The sequence below is a fragment of the Panulirus ornatus genome, chromosome 27, assembly GCF_036320965.1.
Source record: "Panulirus ornatus isolate Po-2019 chromosome 27, ASM3632096v1, whole genome shotgun sequence".
Classification (NCBI taxonomy): domain Eukaryota; kingdom Metazoa; phylum Arthropoda; class Malacostraca; order Decapoda; family Palinuridae; genus Panulirus; species Panulirus ornatus.
Genome location: NC_092250.1, coordinates 13,050,600 through 13,074,152, shown reverse-complemented (window position 1 = coordinate 13,074,152; position 23,553 = coordinate 13,050,600). Strand labels below are relative to the sequence as shown.

The following is a 23,553-nucleotide window of genomic DNA, read 5'->3' as shown; positions in this document are numbered from 1 at the left end:
GTGAGGATATTCCCTCAGAGGCCCAGTCCTCTGTTCTTAACGCTACCTTGCTAACGCGGGAAATGGCGAATAGTTTGAAAAAGAAATATATATATATATATATATATATATATATATATATATATATATATATATATATATTTTTTTTTTTTTTTTATACTTTGTCGCTGTCTCCCGCGTTTGCGAGGTAGCGCAAGGAAACAGACGAAAGAAATGGCCCAACCCCCCCCCATACACATGTATGTACATACGTCCACACACGCAAATATACATACCTACACAGCTTTCCATGGTTTACCCCAGACGCTTCAAATGCCTTGATTCAATCCACTGACAGCACGTCAACCCCGGTATACCACATCGCTCCAATTCACTCTATTCCTTGCCCTCCTTTCACCCTCCTGCATGTTCAGGCCCCGATCACACAAAATCTTTTTCACTCCATCTTTCCACCTCCAATTTGGTCTCCCTCTTCTCCTTGCTCCCTCCACCTCCGACACATATATCCTCTTGGTCAATCTTTCCTCACTCATCCTCTCCATGTGCCCAAACCACTTCAAAACACCCTCTTCTGCTCTCTCAACCACGCTCTTTTTATTTCCACACATCTCTCTTACCCTTACGTTACTCACTCGATCAAACCACCTCACACCACACATTGTCCTCAAACATCTCATTTCCAGCACATCCATCCTCCTGCGCACAACTCTATCCATAGCCCACGCCTCGCAACCATACAACATTGTTGGAACCACCATTCCTTCAAACATACCCATTTTTGCTTTCCGAGATAATGTTCTCGACTTCCAAACATTCTTCAAGGCCCCCAGAATTTTCGCCCCCTCCCCCACCCTATGATCCACTTCCGCTTCCATGGTTCCATCCGCTGCCAGATCCACTCCCAGATATCTAAAACACTTCACTTCCTCCAGTTTTTCTCCATTCAAACTCACCTCCCAATTGACTTGACCCTCAACCCTACTGTACCTAATAACCTTGCTCTTATTCACATTTACTCTTAACTTTCTTCTTCCACATACTTTACCAAACTCAGTCACCAGCTTCTGCAGTTTCTCACATGAATCAGCCACCAGCGCTGTATCATCAGCGAACAACAACTGACTCACTTCCCAAGCTCTCTCATCCCCAACAGACTTCATACTTGCCCCTCTTTCCAAAACTCTTGCATTTACCTCCCTAACAACCCCATCCATAAACAAATTAAACATCCATGGAGACATCACACACCCCTGCCGCAAACCTACATTCACTGAGAACCAATCACTTTCCTCTCTTCCTACACGTACACATGCCTTACATCCTCGATAAAAACTTTTCACTGCTTCTAACAACTTTCCTCCCACACCATATATATATATATATATATATATATATATATATATACGTCGTCCATGAAGTGTTACTCTGTATGCTTTCCATTAAACTGACGCAAAAGAAAAAAAAAAATAGTCAATAAAATCCCTGCAACATTTAGAAAAACGTATGAACAATAAAAAACGCATCAAAAGGAGACAAAAAAAAAAAAAAAGACTAGTTTCATGTTTTGTCTGCAATATCACATATGCCTTCCCTTTGTTCCACTGAATTAATCAAGTGCATAGAGGACTTCACTTCCCTCCTGCCCCTCTCCTCAATTAAATGAAGTGGTCATCATGAAGTTGCTTCGCTGACTGAGCCGAGGGCTGTCCATGATGGGTGCGAGCGCGCGTGCGCCAGCGACGTCAGTCGATTCACGAAGAGTGAATCGTGTGGCATAGAGGAAGGAGAGAGAGAGAGAGAGAGAGAGAGAGAGAGAGAGAGAGAGAGAGAGAGAGAGAGAGAGAGAGAGAGAGAAATATTTTTTAGGCAATTCCTGCGCAATATCGGTTCGAAATTGAAAACAAAAAAAAAATAAAGAAACCATGACAGGACAACTCGAGCAAAATAAAAGAAATAGGATATTAATTAAGACAGGACAAGTACGACATGTTGAACCCCCATCTCTCGACTCCCTGTCTTCTGGGAGTTATGAAATAAAACTGTTCTTTCCCCTGTTTGCCTACATGGCCTGTTAGAGGCTAGAGCACAGAGCAAGCTTGTGGCTCCGAACCCTCTGAAGCCGAACATGAACCATCTGAAGCCAAACATGAACCATCTGAAGCCCAAAATGAACCATCTGAAGCCTAACATGAACCATCTGAAGCCAAACATGACCCATATGAAGCCAAACATGAACCATCTGAAGCCCAAAATGAACCATCTGAAGCCTGAAGTGAACCATCTGAAGCCAAACATGAACCATCTGAAGCCCAAAATGAACCATCTGAAGCCTAAAGTGAACCATCTGAAGCCTAACATGAACCATCTGAACATGAACCAGTTAGCGAATCCCGGCGAAACTCTTGAATAATTCTCATTTTCTTTACGAGTTTATGCGATCATTATCTAATCGTATGATCGATAGTTTGATCGACCATTTGTAATACAAGTTAATAAGACTCGAGTTAATGTTCTGGAAAGAAAGGCGGGCATGGTAACTTCGTAGTCGCTCTGTCGTACGAGGTAACGTAATTTTTCAACACGGTATGCTTCAGACTTTTCAAATCACTTAGAGCATTTCAGGCCCTGTTGAAAGAGTGGGAGCGAGGGGGAAACCTCTCCTCCTGTATTTATCTCCAGAAGAAGAAACAGAGGGAGGAGCCACTGAAGGACTTTTCTTCTAAGGTTAGGTTGTCTGTTCTTGGCACTACCTTGTCTCGCGGGAAACATGGTTTTGTGTGTGTGTGTGTGTGTGTGTGTGTGACCTACATACAGTTACAACGAGAATGAAAAATTACCATGGGTGAGCCTGTATATCATTGTCAACTGAACGAAAATAATCACAATCTCGTCTGGGAACGTCTCACTCAATAAGAATCTACCACTTCCCTGCTACAGATTAAAGCGCAGCCTTGAATATTCCAAAAGCCTTGTGAAAAGGGAGGTCTCTAACGAGAAAGGAATGAGGGACCAATGATATATAGTATGGAATAAAGTCTAAGCATTTCATTCTCATCTACAACCCAAAGAAGAGAAAAGTAATAAACTGGCTTTTTAAAGTAGAAGAAACATATGAAAAGACATAGAAGAAACATATGAAAACAACTCCCAATGATAATAAAAGTGCTAAACGAAAATGAAAAGTATAAACCAGTTTTCAGTCAGAGGAAGAAAAGAATACAGAGTATATGAATAATGAAATATTCACATAGTACATCATGACGAGAAATCCGTTACAGATATTGATACAGCAGAGTATCACGATACAGCAGTGTATCACGATACAGCATTGTATCACGATACAGCAGTGTATTACGATACAACAGTGTATCACGATACAGCAGTGTATCACGATACAGCAGTGTATCACAACCAAGTGTATCAGAACTCGCTGCGCCACGAAGCGATGGAACTTCCTAAATTTTCCTCACATGTCACAAGACGTCGGTGACTGAGACCGGTAATCCTAATAGATCAAAATCGGTCCAACATTACCAGATCTAAGGATACTCGCCAAACGGGAACCTGGTATTCCAAGATCACATAGAGACAGCACTATACAACTGGCGGATGAACAGTATGATGATTGAGAACGTTCACAATAAGGAGTAAGCTTTCAGTATATACATAAAGAAGAAAGTAAACTTAAAATACTGCTAAGGAATAGGGTTAACACCTGAGAATATAACAAGGTAGGTAGGGAGAGACAGACAAAGTGCAGAGACACTTTACAAGCACAACTGAAAGCATGACTCAAATAACTTGCATGAAAGCAATTTTAAAAGAAATAGATCGATGCAAGTCACGTACGAGGGAGATAAGAACGCGTGATCACACATGTTTAACAAAAGATACCTAACCAGAAATAATAATAATAAAAAGACAATAGATGCAAGAATCTCACATGCTGGTTATAAACGGAGTGATCAAGTCTGGAAATAATTCCGAGGGGACTATACAAGACGATGCCACAGAAAAAACCACACATACGAAAGGCCTTCAAGAAAGATGGTGAGTGAGAGAGAGAGATACCCTTCAGTAAACTGCCCAACGAGATGAAATAATTCAAGCTCTCGGAAGCAGACTCGTTGCGTGGCTTAAGGAAGTGCCGGAGCAAAACAGGATAGGCAATTACGCAAAGTGTGAGGCTGCAGAAGACGACAACAGAGCTGATGAGTGTGCAAAATAAGCAGAGAGCGCTAAGCGCTAATCTTGCTTCAATCATAGACTTATACCGGGGTACTTGTATATTCTTATAGACGCTGTAACGCCACTGTGATACAGCTTCCGAGTGCAACAGATGAGTCTTTATATCTTATGTGGTACATTCATGTGATATTCTGAAATTCCATTAAAAGCTTCTAGCCATAAAGAATATTTCATTTTGTATCATGAATGCAATTTGACAATAAAGACGTTTCATCTTATGTATCTTGTTAGGTCATCTGACGCCTTCAGAGTTGCCAGTAATTAATCCAAACGTCTTTATATTACCTCATACTTCCTTCCTTCCTTCTACTATCAACCCCATCCCGCACAAGACTAGTGGCAATCGACATCAACCGAGCATTTGACACTTTCCCCGACACTTCCTCCAGTGGTGTGGCGGTTAGCGTTCCTGACCATGACGCATTCCCGAGCCACCTAAGGTCGAACGCATAAGTTCGAATCGTGGTTACGACAAGTCGGTCCACAGTCCACCCAGCTGTTCATCCACCCCTCGGGGTTGGTCGACGAAATGGGGACCTTGCTCAGGCTAGGCTATATATATATATATATATATATATATATATATATATATATATATATATATATATATATATATATATTATCCCTGGGGATAGGGGAGAAAGAATACTTCCCACGTACTCCCTGCGTGTCGTAGAAGGCGACTAAAAGGGGAGGGAGCGGGGGGCTGGAAATCCTCCCCTCTCATTATTTTCTTTTTTAATTTTCCAAAAGAAGGAACAGAGAAGGGGGCCAGGTGAGGATATTCCCTCAAAGGCCCAGTCCTCTGTTCTCAACGCTACCTTGGAAACGCGGGAAATGACGAATAGTTCAAAAGATATATATATATATATATATATATATATATATATATATATATATATATATATATATATATAACTGTCAAGGAGAGACATTATTGGCACCGTCATGCAATGCGAAGGGGTGACCACAAATATGCGATTGCTAAACATTGTCATGAAAATGATCATCCCATAGATCTTGAAAATCCCGTTATTCTATCCCCCTCTGCTGATTATGCCACACGCAACGTAATTGGATCTGTCTTAATTGCTAATACTAAGGACTCTGATTTGTCCTCAGGCAATTCTAATGCTCATCCAAGCATTAACCAAATCATCATGAGAGAATTGTCAAAACACGAACATAAAAAAAAAAAATAATTGTTCAAGACACACCCAGCTACCCAGGTCAACCCCCGCCACGTGACCCCCCTTAATCGCTCTCCCTTACAACGGTTACTGCCAGACAAAGCGGACAGTGGTTGGTCTGTACAGATTGGCGCTGGACGGCGGGACTCATGTCTGATGCTGGGATTTAGATAACTTTGTTAAGTACTGGCACCTGATGAGGTGGATTGTCTCCACGAAACATGTCGTGCCACATGTATAGAAAAATTACATGGTAATTATAATTGTATGAACTACTGAAGTGCGATTTCACCTTCATACACTCATCACGGACTTGTGTGATCATCATATCTATCTATATATCTATCTATCTATCTATCTATCTATCTATATATAGTTAATAGGATGGCCTTGATTAGGGCCTCAGCTGCCTGTTCCGTCTCAACAAACATGAAAGAATTATTCATTGCTCATTATCACACAAACTCATCACATTATCATTACCTTACACGTCTCCCCTGATGAATTCTTACCACTATACATTTATTCATTTCATTTATTATACTTTGTCGCTGTCTCCCGCGTTAGCGAGGTAGCGCAGGGAAACAGATGAAAAAATGTATATACATACACGTCCACACTCGCACATATACATACCTATACATCTCAACGTATACATGTATATAAACACACAGACATATACATATATACAGACATATACATATATACACATGTACATAATTCATACTCTCTGCCCTTATTCATTCTCATCGGCACCCCGCCACACATGAAATGACAAACTCCCTCCCCCCGCATGTGCGCGAGGTACCACTAGGAAATGACAACAAAGGCCACATTCGTTCACACTCAGTCTCTAGCTGTCATGTATAATGCACAGAAACCACTGCTTCCTTTCCACATCCAGGCCCCACAAAACTTTCCATGGTTTACCCCAGGCGCTTCACATGCGCTGGTTCAATCCACTGACAGCACGTCCATCCCGGTATACCACATCGTTCCAATTCCCTCTATTCCTTGCACGCCTTTCACCCTCCTGCATGTTCAGGCCCCGATCACTCAAAATCTTTTTCACTCCATCTTTCCACCTCCAAATTGGTCTCCCACTTATCCTCGTTCCCTCCACCTCTGACACACATATCCTCTTGGTCAATCTTTCCTCACTCATTCTCTCCATGTGACCAAACCATATCAAAACACCCTCTTCTGCTCTCTCAACCACTCTTTTTATTACCACACATCTCTTTCACCCTTTCATTACTTATTCGATCAAACCACCTCACACCACATTTTGTCCTCAAGCATCTCATTTCTAGCACATCCACCCTCCTCCGCACAACTCTATCTGTAGCCCACGCCTCGCAACCATATAACATTGTCGGAACGACTTCTCCTTCACACATACCCATTTCTGCTTTCCGAGATAACGTTCTCGCCTTCCACACATTTTTCAACGCTCCAAGAACTTTCGCCCACTCCCCCACCCTATGACTTACTTCCGCTTCCATGGTTCCATCTGCTGCCAAATCCACTCCCAGATATCAAAAACACTACTTCCTCCAATTTTTCTCCATTCAAACTTACCTCCCAATTGACCTGTCCCTCAACGCTACTGTACTTAATAACCTTGATCCTATTCACATTTACTCTCAGCTTTCTTCTTTCACACACTTTACCAAACTCAGTCACCAGCTTCTGCAGTTTCTCACCCGAATCAGTCATCAGCGCTGTATCATCAGCCAACAACAACTGACTCACATCCCAAGCTCTCTCATCCACAACAGACTGCATACTTGCTCCTCTCTCCAAAACTCTTGCATTCACCTCCCTAACAACCCCATCCATAAACAAATTAAACAACCATGGAGACATCACGCACCCCTCCGCCAAACCCACATTCACTGAGAACCAATCACTTTCCTCTCTTCCTACTCGTACACATGCCTTACATCCTCGATAAAAACTTATCATTGCTTCTAACAACTTGCGCCTCACACCATATATTCTTAATACCTTCCACAGAGCATCTCTATCAACTCTCATCATATGCCTTCCCCAGATCTATAACTGCTACATACAAATCCATTTGCTTTTCTAAGTATTTCTCACGTGAGTCATACATACATCAAATAACCTTACCAACCAGTCAACAACACAGTCACCCCTTTTGTAATCAATTCCACTGCAATACCATCCAAACCCGCTGCCTTGCCGGCTTTCATCTTCCGCAAAGCTTTCACTACCTCTTCTCCATTTACCAAATTATTCTCCCAAACCCTCTCACTTTGCACACCACCTCGACAAAAACACCATATATCTGCCACTCTATCATCAAACACATTCAACAAACCTTCAAAATACTCACTCCATCTCCTTCTCACATCACCACTACTTGTTATCACCTCCCCATTAGCCCCCTTCACTGAAGTTCCCATATATGTATATATATATACATATATCCCCTTTAGGGGTGTATGCGAATCTTCCATGAGAATGAAATTCAACTCAAAACTATTCAGAAATATTTGGTACTTGTTAACATCTAAATCATTACAGGTGATTTCGAAATCCCTAAAGTTTCTAGAACTAGTTAGAATAATGATAAATAATCTTTTTTGTACTCTTTATTTGAGACTACTGGAATAGCTTATGTCCAAAGGACCGAGTACACACTGTAGAGGACTAGCACACATAACACTGGTCCAGCTATGTTTGGTAATGGAATGAACACAACATTCCACAGCAGAGTGGGACGCCGAGCGACCAAATCAAACTTTTACGAAGTTTGTGCCTGTAATGCCACATTCCTTACTTTGTCCTATGGATTAATTAAATCCAGAAGAGAAGAGGAAAAAATAGATAAAACAGGACTCGATCCCGAACATGATACTCTGATCTGACATTTGCCGGACGAAGTGTGCCGTGAGCTCGTGACATCAGCGTCAGGAGCTCCTGGCCCATGACGTCATTCAGTGACTTACGCTTCTCATGAAATTCTACGCATTTTCCTTTGTGTGTGCGTGAGTGTGTGTGTTTCATTTGTCCGTCCAATGATAATGATACCTGCTAGCAATATCAACAATACTACCATTACTACTACTACAACTACTACTACAATAATAATAATAATAATAATAATAATAATAATAATAATGATGATAATAATAACAATAATAATAATAAGAAGAAGAAGAAGAAGAAAAAGAAGAACAATAGAGAAGAAGAAGAAAAAGAAGAACAATAGAGAAGAAGAAAAAGAACATTAGAGAAGAAGAAGAAAAAGAAGAACAATAGAGAAGAAGAAGAAGAAGAAGAAAAAGAAGAAAAAGAAAAAAGGCGAAAGCAGAAGATGAAGACGACGACGAAAGAAGAAGAAGAGGAGGAGGAAGACGACGAACTAATCATCATAAACGTCAGAAAAGAAAGAATCTGGAATTATACACAATGGACAAAAGAGGCCAATATTACGCCGGGCGAACCAACAGATGAACACAACAACTTTGCTGTATATCTATAGTGATGCGAACACTGGGGCAGGACAGTCTAGCAACTGGTTCTTGCGGTAACAGCATTTGAACTGCTTGCATCCATCATACGCAAGTACACTCAACAGCCTGCGTCCATTATACGCAAGTACACTCAACAGTCTGCCTCAATCATACGGAAGTACACTCAACAGCCTGCCTCCATCATACGCAAGTACACTCAACAGTCTGCCTCCATTATACGCAAGTACACTCAACAGCCTGCGTCCATTATACGCAAGGACACGCAACAGCCTGCCTCCATCATACGCAAGTACACGCAACAGCCTACCTCCATCATACGCAAGTATACTCCGCATTTTTTAACCTCTGAACGATTAAAAACATGAGGCTCACAAAGACAACTGAAATATTTCCTGATAATCATGACAGCCATCATTACTACATGAATGATTATCAGTATTATGGCAACGTAGAATAATAATAATAACAATAATAATAATAATAATGATAATAATAATAATAATAATAATAATAATAATAATAATAATAATAATAACAACTCTAATTCAACTGTGCTCACCACTACCGACTGGCCGATAGACCTTGGAACTCAATAATCCAAAAAAAGCAGACATATCATAGTCATCCACTAAAACTCCATTTTCTGTAGTTCATAAATAAGAGCATGGATGCCGGAGGTAAACAAACGTTACCCGAACTTGCGAACTGAAGCTTGACTCGTTACAGCATATGTGGCCGAGCCCTAATATATACACCACAGTCGTTCCAATATCGCTTTTTTGTGCAAAAATACAAATATACACATATTACCGACCGCCTGTCAACAACACACGAGCCTGACACGGCAAAAAATAACGATGCAAATGACAGATTACTATGATGATCAGTGTCATTGTAAAACAAAAAAGCTGTCGCTGACAATTTTCAAATATCGCTACAAGTGACATTGGTGTGTTTTTCGCTCCTCACTCAACTTTACTCTCATGTTTTGTATCAGCCTAACAGCGTAATTTACCTGCTTACTGGAAGTATGTTATGGACAATTTGGTGCGCCGGGTTCGACTCCCTGGCGCACACAGGAGAAATTGCCGACACTGATCGAAGTGTTCACAGATATGAACGTTCTGTCCTGCATATGGTTAACAGCTTTCTAAGGACCTCAGGCGTGGGTTAGCTGCGCTCAGCATCAGTCAGCCAACAGGTAGGGATCTTGAGGCATAGTGTTGGCAAGGGAAACGTGGTTTAACCCACCAGCTGCTCAGATGAATGCTATCCACCTGCCCCTCAGCCAAGCCAAGCCAGGGTTCGCGTCTCGGGCGTGTAACAGCAACAAACTTAAATCGAAGATCTCCGTGTATCCTTCACATATCGTCCAGCTTTCACATGGAGAGTCATCTTCCTTGGGAGCTAACGACCCAGAAGAACCGACCCGGAAGAATTCAAAGAAGAAAATGTCGGAAGGTAAGAAAATAATGATAAATGAGAGAAAAAATCATCTGCTCAATACCTATATAGTGTTAAGACTTCAGTTTTGGAAACCATACTATTAATAATACCAATAATAATACTAATATTAATAATTATAATATCTACACATTACCAAACGACCAAAATGACTACCTGTTAAAATGATGATGATGATGATGATGAAATCAACATTACACCTTAATGTAAATCAGCTTTGTTCTTCAACTAAATATATATCGTAGAAGAATCCTGCAACTTTGCGTAATTCCGTCGACGGGGGACACAACACCATCTCTCTATTCATTTAGCAACGAACCCACGAAGCACATCAGCACACTGGAGAACTCATCCTCCGGGTAAATAACTAGACATTTTGAATAGATTTAAAAGCTCCTCTGAACCAGCGAGCAATGAGGAGCAGAAATGTCTCTGATCGAGAAGGGGTTTCTATTCTAGTGTATTTATATTACCGATTGCTTCTAAAGTTAACTTTGTACCAGAGTACATTTAAATAAACAACAGTACTTCAGGCCTGTATAATGTCACATGTAACAATGATATGAATTTCGTTCACATGGCAGCGTTAAAATTAGAGAGCAAAGCTGGATGGTAATAATTTTTTGCGTTATCCATCCGACTTCAGCCTGGGATAGTGCACGAATCTCACAACACGTTAATGAATAACGAATAGACACCCGTCAGTAACGAGGAAATAGAGTCCTGATGGTGTGGGTAAACAATGAATATATCTACGTGTCTAGTTAATGAATAAATTTTGACGTTAAGAATATCAGTGAAACGAATACGAAAAGATAAACACCTCTGCCCCTCAGAAATTGAAACGTGAGCTCAGAAAGTCTCACTGGCATGTGTCATCAAAGTCCAAAAAGTCTCGACTTCGTGAAATCCAATAAGAAACGAAATTTCGTCTTGTGATTCTCTATATACGTTTCAGCCGGGTAACAAGGACGATAGATCAGGGGGTCTTCTTGGTATTCGCTTTCTCAAGTCGGGTGTTCCATGAACTCTTCTTGTCGCAATAGCTCATCATTTTGGTGGAAGGTACAAGAAGGTGCAGAAGTTAAGCGGGGACGTACGACACGAAATGGAACTGACATGTGTCAATTCATTTCTGAGGAGAACTAAATATCACGCGGATTTGTTTGGATAAAAGTGGAAGAGATGAATAATTCCTCTTTGCTAAAATTAGCGAGCATGTTTTCCAATAACTTGATAAAAAAAAAAAAAATAAAATAGCTATACGAGAACCATCAAGTAGAAAAAAAAAAAAACTTTCACTTTCCAAGGAACAGAAGAATCTCACTTCGTAAGACAGTCTTACGTGAACCTTGGGTCTCCGGTCTTTCGAGGAAATCCAAACGGAACACAAGTCACGGGAAAGAGCAACATAGAGGGTGTTTTGCTCCGGAATATATAAAGAGAAGACTTACCGTTGCGCTTACTCCTTCTTCCATTGGGATGAGCTGGACGAACACATCAGTCGGAGACATGAGGTTTCTTGTTCTGGAATATATATGTAAGGAAAAGACTTACCATTGTACAGGTCCTCCTCCAGTGGGATGAGAAGTGGGAACACAACGTTGATGGCCATCTTCACGTCTTCTCCTCACGTCCTCTCCTTTGTTTACAATTTGTATCTCGGGAAGAAAACGACTTGTCAGTATCTACTGTTCCTTACGCTGCCACTGTTCACTGAATGTCACTGGTCTTTATCGTTACGTAACTCGGGGTAATGACTGCTGGTCTTAAAAGTCACTGTAGCGTTTTTCTAATGATACCAGACTCGCCTCAGTCATACCGTTAGATCAATACCCTGCATCACTGGTAGGCTCAAGCAGCACTGTTGCTTCACACTCTGATCTTTGCTGAGGCTCAAGGTGGTGTTGGTTCACTCTCAGGGAGCTGTGCTTCCAAGTGTTGCTCTCTCTCTCTCTTGTACTCTCCTCCTTAGTGTCTTTCAGAGCCAGCTGCTGAACCTCGAATACTGACAGGCGAAGACATCAAGCCTAAAATCAAAGAAATTTCAAAATTAGAAATATTTTCATTTTAGCTTTAAATAATATAATAACCAATCAAATACAAGATACACTTGAAAATAGGAAAAAAAATGAGAAAAGACAATTAACACTAAGGACACGATACATATTTCTTAAAGTAAACTACACGAAAACAATTTCCCGTCACCATCATCTTAAGATATCAAACGTCTAAGAAATAGTAACTTAAAGCTTAAGGCTTAAGGGAAAAAATAATGTTTGTCAGAAAAGACCATGAAGTTAGGTGGTAAAGTTCCAGTCTCATAACTTTACGTTCAAATATATAATACTAAATTGGCTAAATTCTTTTCTTTGTCCGGCAAGTCTCGAGAAAACTGAAACCAAATGTTTTTCACCGCTGAAAAGGGCAGACGAAATACTGACTGTAAATTCACTGTAAGGTTCAGAAATACAAATGTAGATTCCCCCCCGCCCCCTTTTTTGATGGACAAATATGCAAGATATTACTGTCGTTTTCCAGGTAATTCTTATACACTGTATTTTCTGAAAACCTGTGGTGATTCTTGAATATATATATATATATATATATATATATATATATATATATATATATGTGTGTGTGTGTGGAAGAAGAAAGTTAAGAGTAAATGTGAATAAGAGCAAGGTTATTAGGTACAGTAGGGTTGAGAGTCAAGTCAATTGGGAGGTGAGTTTGAATGGAGAAAAACTGGAGGAAGTGAAGTGTTTTAGATATCTGGGAGTGGATCTGGCAGCGGATGGAACCATTGAAGCGGAAGTGGATCATAGGGTGGGGGAGGGGGCGAAAATCCTGGGGGCCTTGAAGAATGTGTGGAAGTCGAGAACATTATCTCGGAAAGCAAAAATGGGTATGTTTGAAGGAATAGTGGTTCCAACAATGTTGTATGGTTGCGAGGCGTGGGCTATGGATAGAGTTGTGCGCAGGAGGATGGATGTGCTGGAAATGAGATGTTTGAGGACAATGTGTGGTGTGAGGTGGTTTGATCGAGTGAGTAACGTAAGGGTAAGAGAGATGTGTGGAAATAAAAAGAGCGTGGTTGAGAGAGCAGAAGAGGGTGTTTTGAAGTGGTTTGGGCACATGGAGAGGATGAGTGAGGTAAGATTGACCAAGAGGATATATGTGTCGGAGGTGGAGGGAACAAGGAGAAGAGGGAGACCAAATTGGAGGTGGAAAGATGGAGTGAAAAAGATTTTGTGTGATCGGGGCCTGAACATGCAGGAGGGTGAAAGGAGGGCAAGGAATAGAGTGAATTGGAGCGATGTGGTATACCGGGGTTGACGTGCTGTCAGTGGATTGAAGTAGGGCATGTGAAGCGTCTGGGGTAAACCATGGAAAGCTGTGTAGGTATGTATATTTGCGTGTGTGGACGTATGTATATACATGTGTATGGGGGGGGGGGGTTGGGCCATTTCTTTCGTCTGTTTCCATGCGCTACCTCGCAAACGCGGGAGACAGCGACAAAGTATAATAAAAAAATAAATAAAAAATATATATATATATATATATATATATATATATATATATATATATATATATATATATATATATATATATATATATATATATATAAGGGCGCAAATGGGGAGGTGATAACAAGTAGTGGTGATGTGAGAAGGAGATGGAGTGAGTATTTTGAAGGTTTGTTGAACGTGTTTGATGATAGAGTGGCAGATATAGGGTGTTTTGGTCGAGGTGGGGTGCAAAGTGAGAGGGTTAGGGAAAATGATTTGGTAAACAGAGAAGAGGTAGTAAAAGCTTTGCGGAAGATGAAAGCCGGCAAGGCAGCAGGTTTGGATGGTATTGCAGTGGAATTTATTAAAAAAGGGGTGACTGTATTATTGACTGGTTGGTAAGGTTATTTAATGTATGTATGACTCATGGTGAGGTGCCTGAGGATTGGCGGAATGCGTGCATAGTGCCATTGTACAAAGGCAAAGGGGATAAGAGTGAGTGCTCAAATTACAGAGGTATAAGTTTGTTGAGTATTCCTGGTAAATTATATGGGAGGGTATTGATTGAGAGGGTGAAGGCAAGTACAGAGCATCAGATTGGGGAAGAGCAGTGTGGTTTCAGAAGTGGTAGAGGATGTGTGGATCAGGTGTTTGCTTTGAAGAATGTATGTGAGAAATACTTAGAAAAGCAAATGGATTTGTATGTAGCATTTACGGATCTGGAGAAGGCATATGACAGAGTTGATAGAGATGCTCTGTGGAAGGTATTAAGAATATATGGTGTGGGAGGCAAGTTGTTAGAAGCAGTGAAAAGTTTTTATCGAGGATGTAAGGCATGTGTACGTGTAGGAAGAGAGGAAAGTGATTGGTTCTCAGTGAATGTAGGTTTGCGGCAGGGGTGTGTGATGTCTCCATGGTTGTTTCATTTGTTTATGGATGGGGTTGTTAGGGATGTGAATGCAAGAGTTTTGGAAAGAGGGGTAAGTATGAAGTCTGTTGGGGATGAGAGAGCTTGGGAAGTGAGTCAGTTGTTGTTCGCTGATGATACAGCGCTGGTGGCTGATTCATGTGAGAAACTGCAGAAGCTGGTGCCTGAGTTGGGTAAAGTGTGTGAAAGAAGAAAGTTAAGAGTAAATGTGAATAAGAGCAAGGTTATTAGGTACAGTAGGGTTGAGGGTCAAGTCAATTGGGAGGTAAGTTTGAATGGAGAAAAACTGGAGGAAGTAAAGTGTTTTAGATATCTGGGAGTGGATCTGGCAGCGGATGGAACCATGGAAGCGGAAGTGGATCATAGGGTGGGGGAGGGGGCGAAAATCCTGGGAGCCTTGAAGAATGTGTGGAAGTCGAGAACATTATCTCGGAAAGCAAAAATGGGTATGTTTGAAGGAATAGTGGTTCCAACAATGTTGTATGGTTGCGAGGCGTGGGCTATGGATAGAATTGTGCGCAGGAGGATGGATGTGCTGGAAATGAGATGTTTGAGGACAATGTGTGGTGTGAGGTGGTTTGATCGAGTAAGTAACGTAAGGGTAAGAGAGATGTGTGGAAATAAAAAGAGCGTGGTTGAGAGAGCAGAAGAGGGTGTTTTGAAATGGTTTGGGCACATGGAGAGAATGAGTGAGGAAAGATTGACCAAGAGGATATATGTGTCGGAGGTGGAGGGAACGAGGAGAAGTGGGAGACCAAATTGGAGGTGGAAAGATGGAGTGAAAAAGATTTTGAGTGATCGGGGCCTGAACATTCAGAAGGGTGAAAGGCGGGCAAGGAATAGAGTGAATTGGATCGATGTGGTATACCGGGGTCGACGTGCTGTCAATGGATTGAATCAGGGCATGTGAAGCGTCTGGGGTAAACCATGGAAAGTTGTGTGGGGCCTGGATTTGGAGAGGGAGCTGTGGTTCGGGCATTATTGCATGACAGCTAGAGACTGAGTGTGAACGAATGGGGCCTTTGTTGTCTTTTCCTAGCGCTACCTCGCACACATGGGGGGGGGGGGATGTTATTCCATGTGTGGCGTGTTGGCGATGGGAATGAATAAGGCAGACAGTGTGAACTGTGTGCATGTGTATATATGTATATGTCTGTGTGTGTATATATATATGTACACTGAGATGTATGGGTATGTATATTTACGTGTGTGGACGTGTATGTATATACATGTGAATGGGGGTGGGTTGGGCCATTTCTTTCGTCTGTTTCCTTGCGCTACCTCGCAAACGCGGGAGACAGCGACAAAGCAAAATGAAAAAAAAAAAAATATATACATATATATATATAATGATTATTCAATTCTACATCCTGAAACTGAACATATACATGCAGATTTATTTATCTAGAGAGGTTCATTACATAAAACCTTTCCAAAATCCTTATATCTACTTTAGGGTAATCAACTGAACTAAAGGAATGTAAAAGAAACTAACTCTATGCTAAATTCACTTACAGTGCGAGACTAAACAAGCGACCAGCACTGCAAGGTCAGACAACAGAGCATAGAATCAGCCATGGTGCTCAAAATATTCCACTGGTGACGACCAGGACTTCTTAAGTCATTTTCAAAATATCTGTTACTTGTTCACAGAATTGCATTTCCCTGGTAACTCCAGTGCTTGTGCATCTGAAGTCCGCGGTCGAAATTCTGATAACTGACAAAGCTTACATAAGCAGCTTATGGTTATACACGCGTAAGCAACTGCAATACCCACAAACTTGTAGATACTTTCCCTTGTCTCATCTTTCTCAGTTTCGCAATTCTCTTTATATTTCATGAAGACCCGGGCCTTGATGTGGCCTTTTGTCTGTGACGATCCTCCAGCATACAAAAAATAATTAGATTTATAAAGAGGGATGTCAACAGAGCTAGACAGGAAAAGTGAGGATACATATCTGGAACATTTAGATATAACTGGCATGGTGATCCAAGCACCTGAAGACTGTATGACATAGTGAGTATCACATCCTTAGCGAGATCGTTGAGTCCGCCAGACTGAGGTAAAATCTTGAGTCAAGGGCCACCTCTGGCGAGGCAGTGACGTCGTCAGCTGACGAAAGAAAGTACAGTCTTGTCAAAGAACTTCTAGCTTCAAAGGGATCGATTTTCCTCCCTGCTAATGAGTGCAGCGGAGTCTTGGAACTACGGAAGCCCTCTGGATATGGGGGCTCCTAGTGTTACAGCTTCGGGAGCCCTTTGTCTGTTTTTTCTTTTTTTTTGGGGGGGGGATGTTTTGGAAAGGCGTCCTGGGGTTGAAGAATAATCATTTGTGCACATCCACTATCAAGATGTCGGGGATGAATTATGCAACGAAACTAAAGCCTACATTCTACATCCGAGTCCCAGAGACTTTTCCATGGTTTACCCTCATCACCTGACTCGCCCTGAGTCAGCCCAATGATAACACATCTCCCCTCCTGAACTGATACCCAGTTCATTTTATCCCATGCTCGAATCTCACCCACCTGAACGTGTAAGTCCCGACATCCCAAGGCTTCTTTCACTCACTCCTCCTATTTCCTTCTTGGTCTTCCCCTCTCCCTTCCTTCGTCCATTTCTCTAATTATGACGCGAACCTCCTCAAAGTAATTCTCTATTCCATCACCTTCTCCATACGTCTACACTATTTCAGAACATCGTAGTCAGCTCTTTCATTCACACTACGCTTAGTATCACACCTCTCTCCTACAGTGCCATGTCTTACATAATCAATCCATCTCAAACCACAAATTGCCCGTAGGTATGCCCTTTTCAATACTTGTATCCTCTTCAGTTCTTCGGCATTCATTTCTAGCACTCCTAACTGCTTCCAATCCTATGCATTCAGGGCCCCCAAGACTCACATCCACACGACACTCTCGGACTACCTTACCTTAGACATATCAATATTTGTCCAAACCTATAATGACCTCTCCTGTCACACACTCAGGACCTTAACTCCCTCTATCCCACCCTAGGACTCAATTCAGTTCCCATTTGCTGCCATGTCCAAAGGCAGGTACGTAAAGCACTCTGCTTTCTCATGATCCTCCCCATTCGAACTCCGATCTCATCCCCCTGATGCATATTCACTCTCAACATTATTTCACCCTCACGAACTCTGCTATTAACTTCCTAAGTTTCTTTCTCGAGTCTGCCACCAGAGCCGTGACATCTCCCCTACCAACCCATGTATGCCGTAACCCTGTCCTTTGCTCCAAGACCCTTGCATTCATCTACCCGTCCATAAGTAGATTAAACACCAACCTTAAACAAAAAACCCCGTAACATTTTCCGCTCAGACTCGCAAACACGTTTTACTTTTCTGATAAAAACTCTTCGCGGCACTCAGCAACTTTTGATATTTCACATTAATTCGTAGCTCCTTCAAGTATTTCCAAGTATTTCTCAAACAAACACTTCAAAGCCAACACCTGATTCACATGTCCTCAATCTCTCATGAATCCATACCGCTCTTCCCCCAGTCTGATGCTCAGTGCATGCCAACACCCTCTTCATCACCACTCTCCCGTACAGCTTACCCGGTATGCTCAACAGACTTGTACCTCTGTAATTCGAGGATTCACTTCCGTCCCTCTCTACTTTATATATGGACAGTATACATACATTGTGCCAGTCCTCAGAAACCTCACCTTGGGGCTATGCGAACAATACATTGCCTGACGAGTTAACTAATACCACTGTTACCCTTCATCCCCCACACTATCATTAACCACGAGTCTATCTGACCGAAATATCATGAAACAAAATGAAAGGAACAGGAGCACAGCGTGATGCACCCGCTGACGTGACAGGTGAAAAGTACAAGCCTAAAATTCCAATTATAAAAAAAATCTAACACCTGTAAAGGTTCTTTGTGATAAGGAAAAAAAAAATCCCCATTCCTGTGTTTGTTTACCTATGTAGGGATGTGATAATGGGTCCAACTGTCCAAATGGGCAAGAAAACACCAAAAGGCTGGAGATGTCAGTCGAATTCGGCAGATAGAAACTGTTCAAACACCTTTCAACTGTCCGTTCAGTATGATCAACTCCCATCCCTTTCACCTCTTCTTTGCCTGTTGCCACTTTCCGATTCGTTCTCCCTTACTGTCGCTCTCATTTGTTCTGTTTTTCTCCTCACATATTAACCTCCGTTCAGGACATTTTCCTGTCGCCCCAAAAGTTCTTGGATACCCTATCACTCCATTTCTTTTTTGCCTTCTTTCAGCCCCCATACCTTTCTCTCGCCTTCTTCCTCCCAGTTTCTCTTGTACTCCACCTAATCCTTCTTACTACTTCCCTGCTGATACCGTCTATACACACTCCTCTCTTTTCTTGCACTAGGAATGCTATTCTCTCATCTAGCCACTGACGACTTTCTCTCATACACCCGCATCCCATTTTCCAAATCCACACTTCACATGCACGTGTAAGCAATGCCACACTTCCAACTCTCCTCTTCCACTCCCTTTGTTTCATTTGATTTAATCCTATGTCATTCTTCTCTCGATCTCTCTCGATATCTCTTAACTCTGCACACACGCTTCTATTGCAAACTCGAGCAGTTTCACAACTTCTTTCACACACATGTCAATTCCTCACTTTTTCTAAAACTAACGAAAGCCTTCACACTCATCTCTAACAATGAAATACCCAACATCGTATATGCTAACAACCCCTCTCAGCACGTTTACTTCGAAAACCCATTTACCTCAATCATCCATATGTGTGTACCTTTTTACAAACATTCCCAGACACATGTGTTTTTTCAGACATCATCATCTTAAGCTCTCAGTCATTTTCAATTAAACCAAGTATCCATGCCCCACCAGTAATATCTTCAACCACCGCATCACATACTCTTACATTTAAATCCTCAAGCACCAAGATACGATCTCTTGTATCAAAAGGATGTACTCACTCAGTTCCTCCCAACAAAGCAACCCTCTCTTCTTCACTCCTCTCACTATCAGACGGACAATGTTGAACTCACTGCTCGATACACTTTAACTCAGTCTCACTGCTCCTCCTCCGTCAGTAGCGCCACTACGTTCTACACTCTCGCCTTAAACATTTAACCTAAGACTTTTAACACCTGAACATTTCCCTAGCATTCTACCCCGTCTCCTTCAACTTAATTTCACTTAGAGCCAGAACATCCAGGATTCTCTCTCTCTCTCTCTCTCTCTCTCTCTCTCTCTCTCTCTCTCTCTCTCTCTCTCTCTCTCTCATTTACATCCATGCACATGCAAGCAACCCAGCATTAGTTTTCGAGCGGATATCCTCGCTTGTCTCTTCCACCCGTTTTCTTTTCTTTTTTCTTATATAAGATGGTGGGGGTTCCAGTTCCCAGATTCAGCCTCTGTTAGTCGCCTTCTTACGACATGCATAAGATACGCTTATGGATACATCAGAGAACAGAACGACCTGCATACTGAAGAAGGGTGTCCAGGCCTCCCGCTGAAGCAAAACAATTTTGCTCACCAAGAGGACGTCGAAACAGCTCTGGATCTTGGATAGTCAGAAGGGCTTCGGAGTCCTTTATCAGCATACAATCCCATACGTAGTGATGACACTGGCGTCGAGTCGTTTCATAACATATCCCAGCGCCTTCTTGAGTATATCATACTATCATTACTCCCGGCTTCCTGTATCAAAATCTTACATTCTCTTCATCCTTAAGCGTATTAGATGAAGATTTAGAATCTTTAAAAAGCATTATAACGCGAGCCAGCAAGCTAAAAGACTGATATTTCTTGCGTGCAAAATATGTCATGTTTGAGCCGGGTGCTGAGCGGCCTGGCTGACAAAGTTTGAGACCACAGGGTTGGTGAAGGGAGGTTGAGGATATCTGGGTGGTGGATGGTAGTCCGTCCACAGGAAGCATGTCTCGTATTTCTGGCTCTTACGCCATGGCAGGTTTGGGCGTTCGGCTACAGCACCAGGATTCTCATCTGAAGATGTGGGAGATTTTATATTTCCCAATGTTATTGACAGTGTGTTCGTCAGTGGATGTGTCCTTCTTTGGCCTGGGATTGTTTTACAGATCCAAAAATCTACCTAGAGCCCTCAATTGATCCTCTGGCTGATCTCACTCTCCCTCTGACCCCAATTCCTTCCTGCTCCATCATATTTCTCTCTAGCCCAACATAAGGGTCAGCTTCTACATGAACAACAATTCACAGAGATGAAATGAGAAACGTCACTTAAAGAAATAAGAAATTCTGACATGAAACGTGAGATTAATAAATAAATCACATGTGAAGTAGCATATAAGGACACAGATATCATATTACGAAACTCTAAACAACATACGATGGACTTCTCATTAATGGAAAGCATAACACACGAACGAAAGTCATCCGCCACACTAACTCGGGCAAAGGAAGATAAATGGAAAGTACTGTCGAGAAACAACATGGTTATACAGTCTTAAATTTGATGAATACATATCACAAACGAGAAAGCAACGTGTATAGCCAGACATACAAGGCCAAACACGTACAAAACAGCATCTCCTTAGTTCCACATGGAAATCTGACGAGAAACTTCTTAAAAGTCTGTCGTAAAACACTTTCTTTTAAGAAGTCTCCACAAGAACGAGTTGAAAAAAACAAACAACTTTTCCACCTGTTGGACCAGAAAACCTCTGGATGTTCCAGTGTGTTGCGCAGCAAATCTGCTTACAACCTGAATTCTTGATATATCCAACCAAACTTTTCAGTAGTCGCACGGCCGCCACGACACACCAGGAATACACAACGAAACCTCTTGTTTTCATCCGGAGGTAGAGCGTCTGGGTTCGCTGGATGGCTCTAGAACACCCGGGGCGTGGAACTCCTCCAAACCCGTTGGGCGCTGCGTCAGCCGGTGAAGATGATGATGATCCAGGCTGCCCCAGGTCGTCACAGTAGGGATGCAGAGTTCTTCCTCCATCGGGCAAGTCAGAGATGAGGAAGTCGATCCTCTAATCATGATTATAACACAAGGATGGTACGTCACCACGACACGGATCATTGAAGTAGAAAACCAGATGAATGAACAACCGCCCCACGTGAGGTATATGTGGATGACCCTGCTAAGAGAACATACAAGAGAGGGCATAGCTTTAGCAGGATGAAAGGGGCGGGGTAGGAAGAGATGCAGAATCGTCCACAAGAAAATTGGAGCGTCTTTCTCAACTGAAGAATTAGCTAGAGATTGACTGGGTCAAAGACGGGATAGAAACGCTCTTGGTTATGGACCAGAGAGATCATTCGGTGAAATTCAAATCAGCAAAGCTTTAATCTTTTGAAGGTGTGCTTGACTTTACGAATAAAGAACTTTGCGGCGATTCTGAGTAAAAATGAAAGCAGAGTGGCATTCAGAGGAAGGCAAAAAAGTTTCACAGACCGACACGTGCTGCCACTTGATGCAAGAAACATCAGAGCAGGAAAGGCAGTGAGAACTGGTAGGAGGGATATACGACTCCATCCCAGCCAAGATATCTGCTACATTGTCAGCACAGCTGGAGACATCCCGGCGAGCGAAGAAGACCCAATCCCAAGGAAAGTCAGTAAACAGCCACACAAAAACAGCTGTTAAGCTCTACCAAATAACCAGTGTATGCATTTCAAAGGGAAATAGGGAGGTAGACATGCTCAACTGCTGCTGACAGAGAAAAAAAAAAGACTTTTGGTTAGAGGAACCTAAACGGGCAGGAATAGAGAATGTATAGTGGGTGGGTTCAGACGCGAAAAAACAGGTCAAGTGGTCACGCTAGATACAAGATTGGTCTTGAAGGTTTGGAACGCATGTTGGTGGCTTGCTAGTTTGCTCCAGGTAGTTAAGACGGGAATAACAAAGGAACTAGCAATGCTCCAGGTAGTTAAGGAGGAAACAACAAAGGAACTAACAATGCTCCAGGTAGTTAAGGAGGAAACAACAAAGGAATTAGCAATAATCCAGGTAGTTAAGGAGGGATTAACAAAGGAACTAGCAATGCTTCAGGTAGTTAAGGAGGAAATAACAAAGGAACTAGCAATGCTTCAGGTAGTTAAGGAGGAAATAACAAAGGAACTAGCAATGCTTCAGGTAGTTAAGGAGGAAATAACAAAGGAACTAGCAATGCTTCAGGTAGTTAAGGAGGAAACAACAAAGGAATTAGCAATAATCCAGGTAGTTAAGGAGGGAATAACAAAGGAACTAGCAATACTCCACGTAGTTAAGGAGGAAATAACAAAGGAACTAGCAATACTCCAGGTAGTTAAGGAAGGAATAACAAAGGAACTAGCAATGCTCCAGGTAGTTAAGGAGGAAACAACAAAGGAATTAGCAATAATCCAGGTAGTTAAGGAGGGATTAACAAAGGAACTAGCAATAATCCAGGTAGTTAAGGAGGAAATAACAAAGGAACTAGCAATGCTCCAGGTAGTTAAGGAGGGAATAACAAAGGAACTAGCAATACTCCAGGTAGTTAAGGAGGAAATAACAAAGGAACTAGCAATGCTCCAGGTAGTTAAGGAGGGAATAACAAAGGAATTAGCAATGCTCCAGGTAGTTAAGGAGGAAATAACAAAGGAATTAGCAATGCTCCAGGTAGTTAAGGAGGGAATAACAAAGGAACTAGCAATACTCCACGTAGTTAAGGAGGGAATAACAAAGGAACTAGCAATACTCCAC

The 23,553-nt window shown here is 41.9% G+C and overlaps 1 long non-coding RNA gene across 1 annotated transcript in view; it reads right to left on the bottom strand.

The window, feature by feature from the left end:
- Positions 1-11,971: 11,971 nt before the first annotated feature.
- The window catches only part of LOC139757483 (uncharacterized), a 331,514-nt gene continuing 319,932 nt past the window's right edge, over positions 11,972-23,553 (bottom strand). Inside the window, exon 5 of the long non-coding RNA XR_011714642.1 lies at positions 11,972-12,438. This is a non-coding gene — a long non-coding RNA (uncharacterized lncRNA). The remainder of the gene's footprint in view (positions 12,439-23,553) is intronic.